The following is a 14570-nucleotide window of genomic DNA, read 5'->3' as shown; positions in this document are numbered from 1 at the left end:
ATCTTGGGAACCTCTGTGTCTCTGGATATCTGGTTTGGTAGGAGTTAATTGTTCTCTGTGTCTATCTTCTTCACCTTTGTGCTGGTACCAGGTTCACCAAGAAAACAGCATTCTTGCATGTTTCCCCAGTTATCCTTTGTTTCAGCTGGGGCCCTTTTGAGGTATGATGGGGTGGTTCTGTCCTAGGATCTGCGTCTATCTGAAAAAGAGAAGCAGATTCTTCAATGGAGAGTAAAGTAAGGACCAAATAAATGTGGTAACCATTATTTTTTAGAGAGAGTTTAATAGAGAGCAGGTTCATGGTTGTATATGGTTTTGGCTTGTTTCCCAGCTCCAACTATGGGTTCTGTTCCACTGAGCAGATCAGTTAGCCAAATCAAGAGCAGTTGGTTTTCCACCATGGCTGTGCGCCACTATTGCATGTGTGTGAGCATCATGTCAGGTTGTTTGCTGCTAAGTAGGTTAGACCATGTATTGCTTGGACATATTTCGGTCATTTTCCCCCAGTCACTCAGGTAGCACTAGACACACTAACTGTCTGGGGACTGATTGTCTTCCAGCTTCTAGCCATGTTACTCTATATTACGTGCCAACAGCACATGGCATCTTCAGCAGTAGGGTCTTACCGCTAACTTATGGTGGATCATCAAGTGCTATGTCACAAATCTGTCTTCTTTTGGGAAACCTTGTAAGTCTCTCTGATCAAAAGCTCATTATAGATGATATCTATCTGCTGGTACCAGGAGTTACATGTCAGTGCCCAAGAAGAGAAGGAAGAAAATGATAAGTGATATAAAAGAGATAGAAAGGTGAGAGAGAAGAGGGAGATAGATAGATAGATAGATAGATAGATAGATAGATAGATAGATAGATAGATAGATGGATGGACAGGCAGACAGACACAGGAGGAGATAAAGGTCAGTTTTCGTTGTATACCCTCCAAGGCCTTGTGAACCAGGTGTTCCTCTAAGGGCCTAGTTCAACCATTTAGTCTGTCTTTTAAGAAGTAGAGTTTTATGGTACCACTGCTGTTTGGGAACAATTTTGTGTCCCCTTACCACCTCCCTTACCCTCCACACCCTCTCCAAACTCCCTATTGTCCAGTCCTTGAAATACTTGCTAGGTATGTCAACAACTTGGGTAGATTCAGGTTAGGAGCTGTAGATGAGTGACACTATGTGGCAATTATCTTTCTGTGATTGGTGAGTTCACTGAGAATGATCTGTTCCAGGTTTGACCATTTTTCTTCAAACCTTACCCCTAACCATATGCAGTAAATTGAAGCTTGATCCACACATCTCATCAAGCACAACAATAAAGTTCAAATGGATCAAAGACCTCAATATAACACCAGAAACTTGGCTACTACTGGAGGAAAATTTAGAAGGAATATTCCATTATATAGGAATGGGAAAAGACTTCCTGAACAAAACTCCAGAAGCATAGGATCTTAAACAATCATTCAACCAATGGGATCTTATGAAGCTTAAAAGTTTCTTCACAGACAAATAAACAGAGCCAATAGATTACCCACAGAATGGGAGAAAATATTTCCTGAATATCCAACTAACAGAGGCCTGATCTCTAGAATCTACAAAGAACTCAAAAACAAAAACAATAAAACATCAAAGAACCCACTCACAAAATGGGGCAAATAACTGGACAGGCAGTTCACAGAGGAAGAAATACAAATGGCAAACACACACTTAAGACAATGTTTATCATCCCTAATCATCAAGGAAATGCAAATTCAAACAACCATGAGATTCCACCTTACCCCAGTAAGGATAGCAAACATTAAAAAGTCAAATTAAAATAAATGCTGGTGTGGATGTGGAGAAATAGGAACCCTCATCTACTATTGGTGGGAATGTGAGATGTTACAACCACTTTTAAAAGCAATATGGAAACTCCTAAAAAAGCTGACTACAGAATTACCAACAGACCCAGTTAATCCCTTACTGGGCATGTACCCTAAAACCTCCATGCCTCAGTCCAGAAAGACTTGATCAACCATGTTTATAGATGCTCAATTCATAATAGCTAAGAGCTGGAATCAACCCAGATGTCCATCATGAGACAAATGGATAACTAAGATGTGGTATATCTACATGATGGAATTCTATACAGAAATAAGGAAAAATGACACAATGAAATTCAATCTGCCCTTTTAGCTATAGGAACTAGAATATATTGTACCTGGAATGACTGAATAAATGGAGAATCTTTCTGTTAGATTTAGCATTACATGCTACGCACATACCAGCAGATGAGTACCTAATTAGTGGAGGAATGTGGTATACACATCAAAACAACTTTTACACTGGCTTCTGAGTGATATGCAGGATTTGACTAGAAAATTAAGCTATATGTTGGTATTAGGAAACTAAGAAAGAATAAGAAAAAAAACAAAATACTGTCTTGCAGTTCTATCTCAGTTTTTTATGAGATGAATAAATCTTGGCCAAATAAGGAAAGTTATATGAACCTGTGTCATCCATAAAATGAATACAGTAAGACTTGTAACTTTTGGCAAGATTTTCATTTTAGTTGTTTTTTTTTTTTTTTCCCTCAAACTTTCCTACAGAGATACCAACAGACCCAGTTATTCCCTTACTGGGCATCTACCCTAAAACCTTCAAACCACAGGCAAGAGAGATTTGCTCAACCATGTTTGTAGCGGCTCAATTCATAATAGCTAAGAGGTGGAATCAACCCAGATGTCCATCACTAGAAGAATGGGTAACTAAGATGTGGTATATCTACACAATGGAATTCTATATAACAGTAAGAAAATGTGACACAAAGAAATTTGAGGAAAAATGGTTCAACCTGGAACAGATCATTCTCAGTGAACTTACCCAATCACAGAAACAAAATCGCCACATAGTCTCACTCATCTACAGCACCTAACCTGATTCTACCCAAAATACCTTACATATCCAGCAAGCATCTCGTGGACTAGTAACTTTCCTCTGTTTCCATTTTTATTTTTTTATTAAGTAGAAACATTATAGGGGTACATAATGTGCTGGTATCATCATTTTCTTCTTCCATTTTCCCACTAAACTGAGGGCTCTCTTTAGGAGGATTGCTGGTATTCACCCGAGAGTGGCGGGTTATGAGATGTCAGAGCAGCATTCAGTCACTTGGGAGTCTGTAAATATTCCCTCCCACCCTGTGGCTTTTACTCTGTTTCTGCCTACTCTTCCGCAAAATTCTCTGTGCCATGGTGGGTATGCTTTAAATCTACTTTGGTATTGTGCTCTCAGCAGCTTCTGCATTTCTGCTCCAATGCATTTTCAGTATCCTCAGTGTCTGTCTCCATCACCCCACTGCAGGTTTTCAGGTTCAACATGAAAGCAGCATTCTTGCTTATCTCACCAAATCCTCTGTGGTTTCACCTACACCCTAGCTGCTAGGCAAGGGTGGTTTGTCTCCTGCCAGGGAGTCAACTATCTATTCTTTTCTGGATTTTGGTTGTTTTCTGTTCTCACTGCTCTCTGAAAAAGCAAAACAGATTCTCCAGTGGAGAGTGAGATCAGCATAGGTTAAAGGGGATAAGCATTTTTAATTTAGAGAAGTTTTCATGGGTGTTGCCTCAATTTTGGCCAAAGACTAGTGGTCACTTCCCAGTAGAGTCCATAGTCTTGATCTTCATAAAATTCTGATTGATTCCCAGTTTTAGCTATGGGTTCCTTTCTACTGAGCAGATCTCTTAGCCAAACAGAGAACCATTGGTTAACCTCCTACATTGGGAACCATTATTGTACAGGTGTGTACATCTTGTCAGGCTGGTTGATTTCATATATCAGAATACACTGCTTGTTTACAACATGGTTGGCCATTTTCCCTTAAAAGCTCATGTAGCATATCCCAGCACTATATGAGCAAACCATCTGGGAATTGGCTTTCTTTTAGATTCAGCCAGATCTCTTGATGTTCTGCATCAGCAGCATATGGTTACTTTAGCAATGGAATCTTACCTTTTACCCCAGGTCTTTTTTATTAATAGCTTGGTCTGGGTTGTAAACAACTTCTGGTAATGGGATTTACAAACCAGAGCCAAATGTTTCAGAGATCTGCTTCATCCCACCATCTTTAAAGTCCTTCTTACCAGATGATCACTCCATGCTCCTATTGAGGTGGAAGTAAGTATTTGTAGGATCTTCCATGGGTGTTTTGTTTTGAGTTTGAAACAGATTGGAGTGGGAAGGCATTGTATTCATAGATGTCAGGGTTGTGGAGATTTCAAGTCACCTTCTTGATTTCATTCATCATTTAGTATTGTATTGTTTAGTTTCCATGTTTTGTTTATGCCGTATAGCTTTTCTGGCTGTTTTTTGTAATTTAATCCCTTTGTAATCAGATAGAGTGCAAGGAATTATTTCAATTTTCCTCTATTAGTTAAGGCTTTCTTTTTGCTCTAATATATGATCTATTTTAGCAAAGTGTTTAGTAAAGTGTTGCTGAGAAGAATGTGTATTCTGAAGCATTTGAATGAAATGTTTTGTAGATATCTGTTAAGTCCATTTTGTCTATGACCTCATTTAATCTGTATGCTTTTCTGTTTATTTTTTGCTGGAATGACCTGTCAGTTGATGAGAGTGGGATATTGAAATCACCAACTACAACTGTGTTTGGTGTCTCTGCTGTCTTCCCCTTCAGGCTTCTTGACTTTGTGAGGAGGCTTATGTGAGTGGAAAATTCCTTCACCTGGTTTCTCTCCTATAGCTCTGTGCCAGCTTTGTGGGCTGGTGCAGGGATCAGGGCCAGAGGGCCTGGGTAGGATTCTGACCAATTTCCTCCCTTCTAGAAGATTTGTGTCTCTCCTGCTTCTCTGCTGTGATTGATAATAACTTATACACCTCCACTTTTCAGTAAAATTGTGTGTGTGTGTGTGTGTGTGTGTGTGTGTGTGTGTGTGTGTGGTTTTTTTCTGCTTATTTCCCTCCCTAGGCTTCTTTGGTGTAGCTACTATGCCACCATCTTATCTGGAAGTCTTTTCATTTTTATTTCAACTTTTCTTCTAAATGGATATCATCTCATCTTAGTCTAAACTTGTTGTAAGCTGTGTGCATTTCTAGGACCATGTCATAAAATTTTTGATTTTCATATTGACAGATTGAATGTTCCTTCAGACCCAAGATAGTGCTCAATGTCTACAGACTGTTTTCTTTTTCTCTCACTTATTCTATCCACTTATTTCTAAGCCCCTGAAATTTCTTTGGTGAACAAGACAGGTAATGGCAACCAGTTTTACATTCTGGTAAAAGAGACAATTTAAAAGAGGAGAATATTTACTAAGAGATATACTCTGAAGGTAATAAGAGAAAGAGGACAGCCATTTTAGTCATCAGTATTATGAAAACATGTGTGGGTAGTTAATATTTGAGCTGAGATAGGAAGACATATATGACCCATGCAAAGAGCTAAGCAATTAATGTCCTGGACAGAAAGAAAACCATCTGCCGTGACTGCAAACAAAGAACTTGTGAAACAGAAAGAAGCAATATTAGTTAATGTAATATTATCTGTCATAATAAAACTCCAAAATCTCAGTGACTGAGAGTAAAAGTTTCTCTTCTGTTAACTTGAAGCCTAATGGTTGGGTTATTTTTCTTTATTGCATATATTTAAGTTATACAGGAAATTGTTTTTATATTCTTGACATATATATATATATATGTATATATATATATGTATGTATATATACACATGTATACACAATAAAGTGAACAACTTTTTATAACTATTTTTCTCTGTTTATGTGTGCACCATTTAGTTCTTACAACAATTGTAATTCCCATTGAATTTCCATTGAAATTGAAGCTCAAAGTTAAAATCATGTATTCATGGTTAGACAAATAATTTGAGACGAGAATTTTCTTTGTAAAGTGTGGAGGCTGGAATGTGAGATGTCCTCAATAGCCTCATGTATTTGCAATGAAGCCTCATACTTGTTTGATCACTAGTGGGAGAGGTGTTTCACTGGAGACAGGCCTGGGGCTTCATAACTCAGCCAACTTGTGAGAGCTAGGAGCTCACTTTTGAAGCTTCTTCACAGATGATGTCATGCCTTGTGGTCTGTTATGCTGTGCTGTGTCTACCATGGTGAAGCCCCTCAAAACTATAAGCCAAAATAAATCCTCTCTTTAAATAACCTGCTTCTGGTCAGGTGTTTTGTCCCAGCAACAAGAAAGTAACTGCTATAATAAAGGCTTCATTTGATTATTTTGTGCATCTATACCACATTTTCCTTTTCTGTATGTCTGTTGATTCATACTTAGATTGATTACTAACTTGGCTATTGGGAATAATGTTGAAATGGATACTAATTCACCACTTTAATTTTAGTTCATTAAAATATGTAACTAGAAGTGGTATTTATAGATTATATTGTAATTCTATTTTTGTTTTTTGTGAGTAATTTCATATAATTTTCCAAAATGACTATACTAATGCACTCCCACAATATAAAATTCTGCCATTTGTGACAACATGTGTGAACCTTTAAGAACATTATGATAAGCCAACAAAGCAGGTACAGAAAGATTAAGACTACATCCTCTCACTTATGTGGAATATATAAAGTCAAACTCACAGAAGCAGAAAATAGAATGATGATTACAAGAGTCTGAAATCAGGGATTAAGGACATATGAATGGGGGAAGGGGAGATGTTTGTCAAAGAACACAAAATTTCACATTTATAGCTGTTCAATTCATAGCAGCTAAAATTAGAATCAACCCAGGTGCCCATAATTGGATGAATGGATATCTAAGATGTGGTATATCTTCATATTGGAATTCTACTCAACAGTAAGAAAACAAATGACACACTGAAATTTGTAGAAAAATGGTCATCCTCAGCAAACTCACACAATCACAGAAAGACAATCATCACATAGTCTCACTCATTTGCAATTCCTAACCTGGATCAGCCTGAGATGCTGACATACCTAATAGGCCTGGACAATAGTGAGGGGAGGGAAATCACATTTCCCACAAAACTGAACCTAAATGGCACTGGTACCATAGAATCCTATATCCTATAAGATACACTAAAATGTTGACCTCTCTACAGAGCCTTAGGGGGAGCACCTGAATCAAAGGGTCCTGGAGAGGGTGAGATGAAACCTAACCTTAAACTTCTCCTTTTTCTTTTCTTTCTTTTACTATTTTCTTCTTTCTTTTCCCTGGGCGCTGGCCTGTAACTCCTAGAACCAGGATGTGGTTAACACTCACAATGAGCTGTTGATCAGAGAGACCTACCAGGTTTCCCAAATTAAGACAGACTTCTGTCAGAGCAAATGATTACCCACCATAGGTACTGATACACACCAGAGGTACTCTGCTGTTGAAGACACCATATACTGTCTGTATGGAACATGGAGAGACCTGACTATAATCTGGAAGAGAGCCAATCCCTAGACATTTAGCCCATCTAGTGCTAGAAAGTATGACATGAGCTACTGCAGAAAAGTGGCCAACATATATCTGAGCAACTCAAGGTCTAAGCTACTCAGAAGCAAACAACTTTCTGTGATAATGGGACATGATGGTGGGTAACCAACTGCTCTTGGATTGGCTAACAGATACTCACAGTGGAAAGGAGCCCATATATCTGGAACTAGGAAACAAGTTAGAAGCCTATTCAGAGAATGATTTTGCTTTCCAGTATCAAACTCCTAATTTAGGGCCACAAGAGGGTCTACACCCATTCAATTATCTCTAAACTAATAATGGTTATCCCATTTAATCTGAGCTAACTACACTCTGTTGGAGAATCTGCTTCTCTTTTTCAGACAGGAGCAAGACCTGAGAGGAGAAATGGCCCATTGTACTTTACCTGGGACCCAGATGAAACCACATAGGAATTGGGGAAATGAGCAAAATGCTACTTTCTCAGCGAACCACAGCACAAAGGTGAAGGAGACACTGAGGACACTCAACACCTACCAAGCCAGAGATCCGGAGGCTCCTAAGAGCCCATCACTGAAATAGACCAGAAACAAACCCAAATTGGCTCAGGGAATTTTGTAGAATATGGGCCAGAAAGATTGTTAGCCACTATAGGACACTATGCACAGAGACATTGCCTTTCCCCATTACTAATGGCTGTCCAGAAGAGGAAGGCCCCAGGGATGAGGGAAAGGATGGTACCAACATATGCTATTTACATACTAAGTATGTCCATAACTAATAAAATTTTTAAAAATTTAAAAAGAATACAAAATTTCTGTTAGTTAAGGATAGATTTCAGCTAGAGAGGAAGAATGCATTTCAGTGACCTGTTGCATAATAGATTAGCCACAAATAATAATAATATTATACAATTCAAAAATTCTAATAGTATGTCTTAAAAAGTCTCATCATAAGTAATGTGATAGCTAGGCTAATTAGCTTTATTTAATATTTTGACAATATTGATACATTCCTAAACATAAACAACTTTGTCAAATAAAATGAGTAAGGAAATAACCATATAAAAAGTAAACAGGGCTGGAGAGATGGCTTAGCGGTTAAGCACTTGCCTGTGAAGCCTAAGGACCCCAGTTAGAGGCTTGGTTCCCCAGGTCCCACGTTAGCCAGATGCACAAAGGGCACACACACGTCTGGAGTTCGTTTACAGTGGCTGGAAGCCCTGATGTGCCCATTCTCTCTCTCTCCCTTTATCTGTCCTTCTCTCTGTGTCTGTCACTCTCAAATAAATAAATAAAAAATGAACAAACTATTAAAAAAAATTTAAAAAAAAATAAAAAAAGTAAACAATTTAAGATCTATCTAGGATTAAAGCACAGGTATTTTGATTGTAAATCCCTTACCCTATTCACATTAAAGAACCCACAATTCTCACTTGAAGGTAATAAAAAGCAATGAATCATATTATAATCTTCAAATGACCCTAGACTCCCAGCCAACACTTTCTTCTAGCCCCTCCCACACAGAGAATTCCTAAGACATCTAGTTGAGTACTCCAGGTAAACTCCAAGGTACTAAAGGTATTTATAACTCCCATATTTTGGGAGAGTTCACATCTTGTTTCTGAAATCCCTGCCTTTGGTAACTCCTATTAAATCCAGTTGTAATGTACTTGTAAGATCAATTGTTCAGAGGAAAGTCTGTTCTGAGTTAGAAAACTGTTGCTGCCAAGGAGCCCCTGGGGGCTGGGGCAGGGGTGCTGCACATGGGTTCAGCAAGGCAGGCCCCTGTGCTGATAATGAATGGGGGAAATGTAGCTAGTTAGGTCCACAGAAAGAAAAATACTTAAGCCTCTTGATGAAAGGCCATATGAAAAGGTAAGTGTTATAATTCAACTGAAAATAAAAGCCAGCAGCAGGTTATCTTTCTCTGCAGATAGACAGTGCAAGGGAATGCTTTCCTGCAGCTACTGTGGCAGTGATGGATTAACCGGGGAGATGAAGCAACTAAGCAATCTACCCACTCCTTTTCTAGTCCCCAATCCCCCTAAGGCTACAGGGTTTCAGGGCAGCCTCAATCTCTTTTAGCTTCCACGCCTCCACAGAGCCCAAGACAAGTCCCAGGAGGCACCAGGCCTGGAGAGCATCCTCCTAAGCTGTTTTCTGAAACCCATGCATGAAAGACTGGAGTTGGCTCTCAGGTGGTCATGATTCTTCTCAGGAGGATTATTTGAAGGTCTGACCCTATGGAGGTTTTGAATTTGACCTCAGAGGACTGTTGGCTATTCAGAGTTTCTCATTAGAGTTATGTCTTTAATGACCTGTTCATTTCAGGAACACTCAGGAAGAATCACAAAGACAACTACAAAAACAAGGACCAATTGGAGACGGAATGGGTGAGAGGCCTGTCTGGCCACTTTATGTCTCTGATCGCTAGTGATAATTTTGCTGCTGTACCCATCCTTGCCCTGGTTAGCATCATGACAAGCTTGAGTTGCCCTGTCAAAGTTTCTATATCTATCTATCTATCTATCTATCTATCTATCTATCTATCTATCTATCTATCTATCTATCTACACAGAGAGAGAGAGAGAGAGAGAACATGTGGGTGGTAGGTGTTATCAAATTGCATGAGTTTTATGTCAGAACAAACCTGTTCAAATTATATCACTTTTAAGTGGGACCTTAAGCATTTGAATATATGATTTTTCAGCTGTAAAATGTCAGTAATGTAGGTTATTCCTGTCAAGTTAGTTACTGTAGACATTAAATAAGATATACGAATCCTTGGCCAAGCATGGTGGCACACGCCTTTAATCCCAGCACTCGGGAGGCAGAAGTAAGAGGATTGCCATGAGTTTGAGGCCAGCCTGAGACTACATAGTGAATTCCAGGTCAGCCTGGGCTACAGTGAGACCCTACCTCAGAAAACCAAAAAACCCACAAAGATATATGAATCCTAAGTCCACTGATGATTATGAAATGGAGTCAATTTAAATTAAATGGGTAAAACAGGTGCAATTTTCCTTTTTTCTTATCATTTCCTCTAGTAAGGCAGAACTAGAGATGGTAGACAGATTTTATTCTCAGTTATTTTAGAAACATGATATATTGTGTGCAAGTAATGTGGTGCTTTATAAAGACTATTCATTTATTTTGTGTTATATTAGTAGTCACAGACATTTCTTCAATACATACTGCTCCAATCCTATATCAAAAACTGGATACCTATGATAGAATGGCAAAGAAATGAAAAATTTAAGACTATTGATATAAAATTAAGAAAGGAGCAGGAAGATAGGAAGGGTGAAGAGAGGTTAAATTCTACTCCTGATCAGGAAGACCTTGTTTTCAAGTTGGGGTACAAAGTTCAATACAAACAACAACCAATGAAAATCACATATGCTAATATGTGATTAGAAGCAGAATGAATGAAACTCATGAAAACCTACCTATCCTTTTAAGTGAAGAATTAGAGCAGCATCTTATAGTGCCTGGGAGGCTTTAGACATATGAAGCAGGCTTTGCAAGGAAGCTCAATTTAATACATAGACAACAGGAGTCAGTGCACTCAGTGCAAAAGCTGTGCCACAGGCTTCACTGACTGCACACTCATGAGATTCTTTCAGCTGCCTGAGCACTCATATGAACTGCTGCTTCATGTGAATTCACATGAGTGCATCTCTCAGTTGCCTGTACAACCACAAGAGTTACCAGAAGGGATCTCAAAATTAAGGTACCTGATTTCTATCCTCAGTAATTCAACTTTAAAAGAGTTTTTAGAGCTGTATTATAGACTTAACCATTTCTCTATGAAATTTCTAATCTCTTATGATAAAATAAACAGATGTCTGAGTTTGTTTAGGAGTTTAGTTTTTACCTCTTGTGTCATTTATAATTGTTCCTGAACAAAGATGTGTCATATATATCATAAATTATGTTTCTTGATTATGTGCCATTTAATCTGAGTTTGGTTAATTTTGCTATGTCATGTTCTTGTCTTTTGAAGTGATTGGGAGGAAGTCTCAATGCCACACTTATCAGTTGCCTGGTTTAGTGCAGTCAAGGCTTCCATTTCTTCATCTGTCATACAGATATCATACAGAGATGGACTCATGGAGGACTTCAGAGAAAGGCTTGGTGTCTGATGTGAAGAGCAAGTGCTACACACTAGCTTCAACCACAGAAGGTCTATCTATATATCAAGTCTCTAATACTAATCCATCTGCAAGAGAAGCAAGGCTAGTTGTCAAGAAAATAGAAGAGTAAACAGCTCCAAGTTTCAGTTTTGCAGGAGCATCATTTACAATAGCCAAAATCAAAGATTGCCTAATAGATTGATGAATAAAGAAGTTGTGGTATACACATTAAGTAAAATATTATTCATCTATATAAAGAAACGAAATTATGGGATTGGAGAGATGGCTTGGCTATTAAGCACTTGCCTGTGAAGCCTAAGGACCCTGGTTCGAAGCTCAATTCCCCAGGACCCACATAAGCCAGATGCACAAGGTGGCACATGTATCTGGAGTTCATTTGCAGTGGCTGGATGCCCTGGTGCACCCATTCCTTCTCTCTCTTTCTCTCTGTCTGTTGCTCTCAACTAAATAAATAAACAATTAAAAAAATTTTTCAAACTAGGCACCACTTGCATTCAAAGCCTGGGCTAGAGTGAGACCCCACCTCACAAAAAAATGAAATTATGATAGCAATGTCGTTGAATTTTCAAAATGCTGTGTTGAGTGAAAGGATTCAGACACAGAAGTCTACATATTGTATTATGTCATTTTCATAACATCTCTGGGGTACATATATACATAGAGACAAAATGCACACTTGTGGGAGATAGGGCCTTATAGAAGAAAGAATTAAGAAAAATCTGCTTACTGCATATGTAGATTTATTCTGTAGTCATAGAAATGTTTGCAGTTAGGTAGAAGTCATAGCCAGATTTGATGTGCTAAACTTTGCTTGGTTTTCAACATCTCTCCATTCCCTTTCTCTTTCCTTTCACTTTTGGTTTGCCGGCAAGCTACATCTGCAGCTTCTGTATTGTTGAAAGGGTCATACATCCCTAGTGGACACTGTGTGGGCAGACCTGGAGGAGATTCATGGTTTATTGCCCCCTCATTTGAGTGAGGGCTCCATCCTGGAAGATGAAAAAAATCTGCTGGGGAGACCTGCTCCCATTCACACAGTATTTGGTATCATCAAGCTATCCCCTAAGGACACAGACTCATCTGGCCATCATGGATCTAAACTTAAACTTAATTCTACATCACATTTACCTATTTTTGGCATTCTTTGTGTTGGTATTATACTCGTGTGTCTGTGGGTTGCTATTGCTCTAATTTTGCAGACACTCCTCTCTTGATTTTATAATATGGGCAGTCTACCTCTAAATCCAATCCTGCCTTAGAATCTCTCAGGGCACTCCTAAAGAGTAGAGGACTTGATTTGACTGATAACCAGGCTCGGCAGACCTGGGATTCTTAAGCTGGTGCCATGGCTGCCAGAAGGAAATCTTTTGATTGGGACACGTGGGATAGCGTAGAGGCCCTTGTTTGTTGGGTACATGTGAAGAAGGGTCAGATACCCCCATCAGGGGTCCTCCCTATGATCTTGGCCCTCAAGGACTGCTTTCCTCCAAGTTCCACCAAACATAAACAAAAGACAGCGGAGAAAGATAGTATACAGCCTGATCCAGCTACTCCTCCTAGAGATACAGCTTTAAAAATCTCAGAAAAGGGTACATCTTTTACTCCTCACTTGATCCCTTTGAGAGTGCTCCCTGGCCTTCCGGGGGACCTCCTCCACCTCTTCCATCGACTAACCCTTTCTGGACCCCTTCAGCCCCTCCTTCATATTCAGCCACCAAGCCGCCAGAAAATAAAGCTATATTTTTTTATTTCCCATCAATCTAAGTCCTGGGAGCAATTGCCCTGCTGCCTGGTATCTGTGGGAAGATCAGGACCTTAAGGAGCTTAAAAAGGTGGTCTTGGAGGATGGACCTAACTCTCCTTGGGCCAAGACCCTTGCCCATCAACCTTGTACAACCCAAGATTGGAAAAATCTAGTCAGGGCTGTCTTGTCGGGTCCCCTATACATTAAGTGGTGTGCCTTTTTGAAAGATGAGTGCCATACACAGGCAGAATGAAATCAAAGTTGACAGCCCCCTGTGCTGATAACTTTTGGGATGCTCTACAGTACCTCTGATCAATATGCTACAGGCACTCAACAGGCGGCTATCCCTGACCCATATAGGGACCAGGTCAGGACACTGGGCTTGGCAGCATGGAAAAGGCTTGATGAGGGACACTATGAATCCCCCCTTATGGGTATTACTCAGAAACCATCTGAGGACTTGGCTCCATTAATAGATAGGGTGGAAAAAAGTCTCCAAAGAAAATTTCCCCCAGGGGCATTATGGGATCAGTTTACTAGAATGTTGGTCTGGGAAGGGATGACAGCCAATCACCACCTTGCCTGTGCGGGTCTCAGGGACTGCTCCATGAGTAGATGCATTGTAGCTGCCAAGGACATTGGCACTATCTCTCATCAGGCCAGGGCCATGGCTGCCGCCCTTCAGGAAAATAAACAAAAAGATTTGGCTACTATGTTTTGCGCATTACAATTAAATCCTAAAAAATCAACATGTTTCAGGTGTGGGGGCGAGGGCCATTTTAAAAAGGAGTGCCCCAACAAAACAAAGCTTTCCCCACCCTCTGGGGGGATGACCAATGCCCCTACACCCATTGTCCTAAATGCAATAAAAGGTTTCATTGGGCTAGGGAGTGTCGAAGTTTGATATACAGGGGAAGCCTTTAAACTCCTCCCGGGGCTTCCCCCAGCCTAGTTAAATAAGGGGAAAGAGACCATCAAAGCTCGTTGGACCATTCCTCTGGTCCCTAGTCTTAGACCCAAATTTATTTTAAATATTGGCAATAAAAGATTCAAACTTCTCATCAACACTGGAGCAGACTGAATTGTCCTGAGAAAGGCGGAACTGCCCCCTCCTGGCAGCTTGTGCCCAGCCCTCTCCTACTGGGAGTTGGTGGGCAGTCCACCTCCTGGGAGACTGTCACGTGGCTCCCTTGGACTGACCCAGGTGGGGGCAGGGGAGAAGTCCACCTTCTTGTGGTGACTA

This window comes from Jaculus jaculus, chromosome 19, assembly GCF_020740685.1.
Source record: "Jaculus jaculus isolate mJacJac1 chromosome 19, mJacJac1.mat.Y.cur, whole genome shotgun sequence".
Taxonomy (NCBI): Eukaryota; Metazoa; Chordata; class Mammalia; order Rodentia; family Dipodidae; genus Jaculus; species Jaculus jaculus.
Note: the sequence above shows the minus strand (reverse complement) of the source record.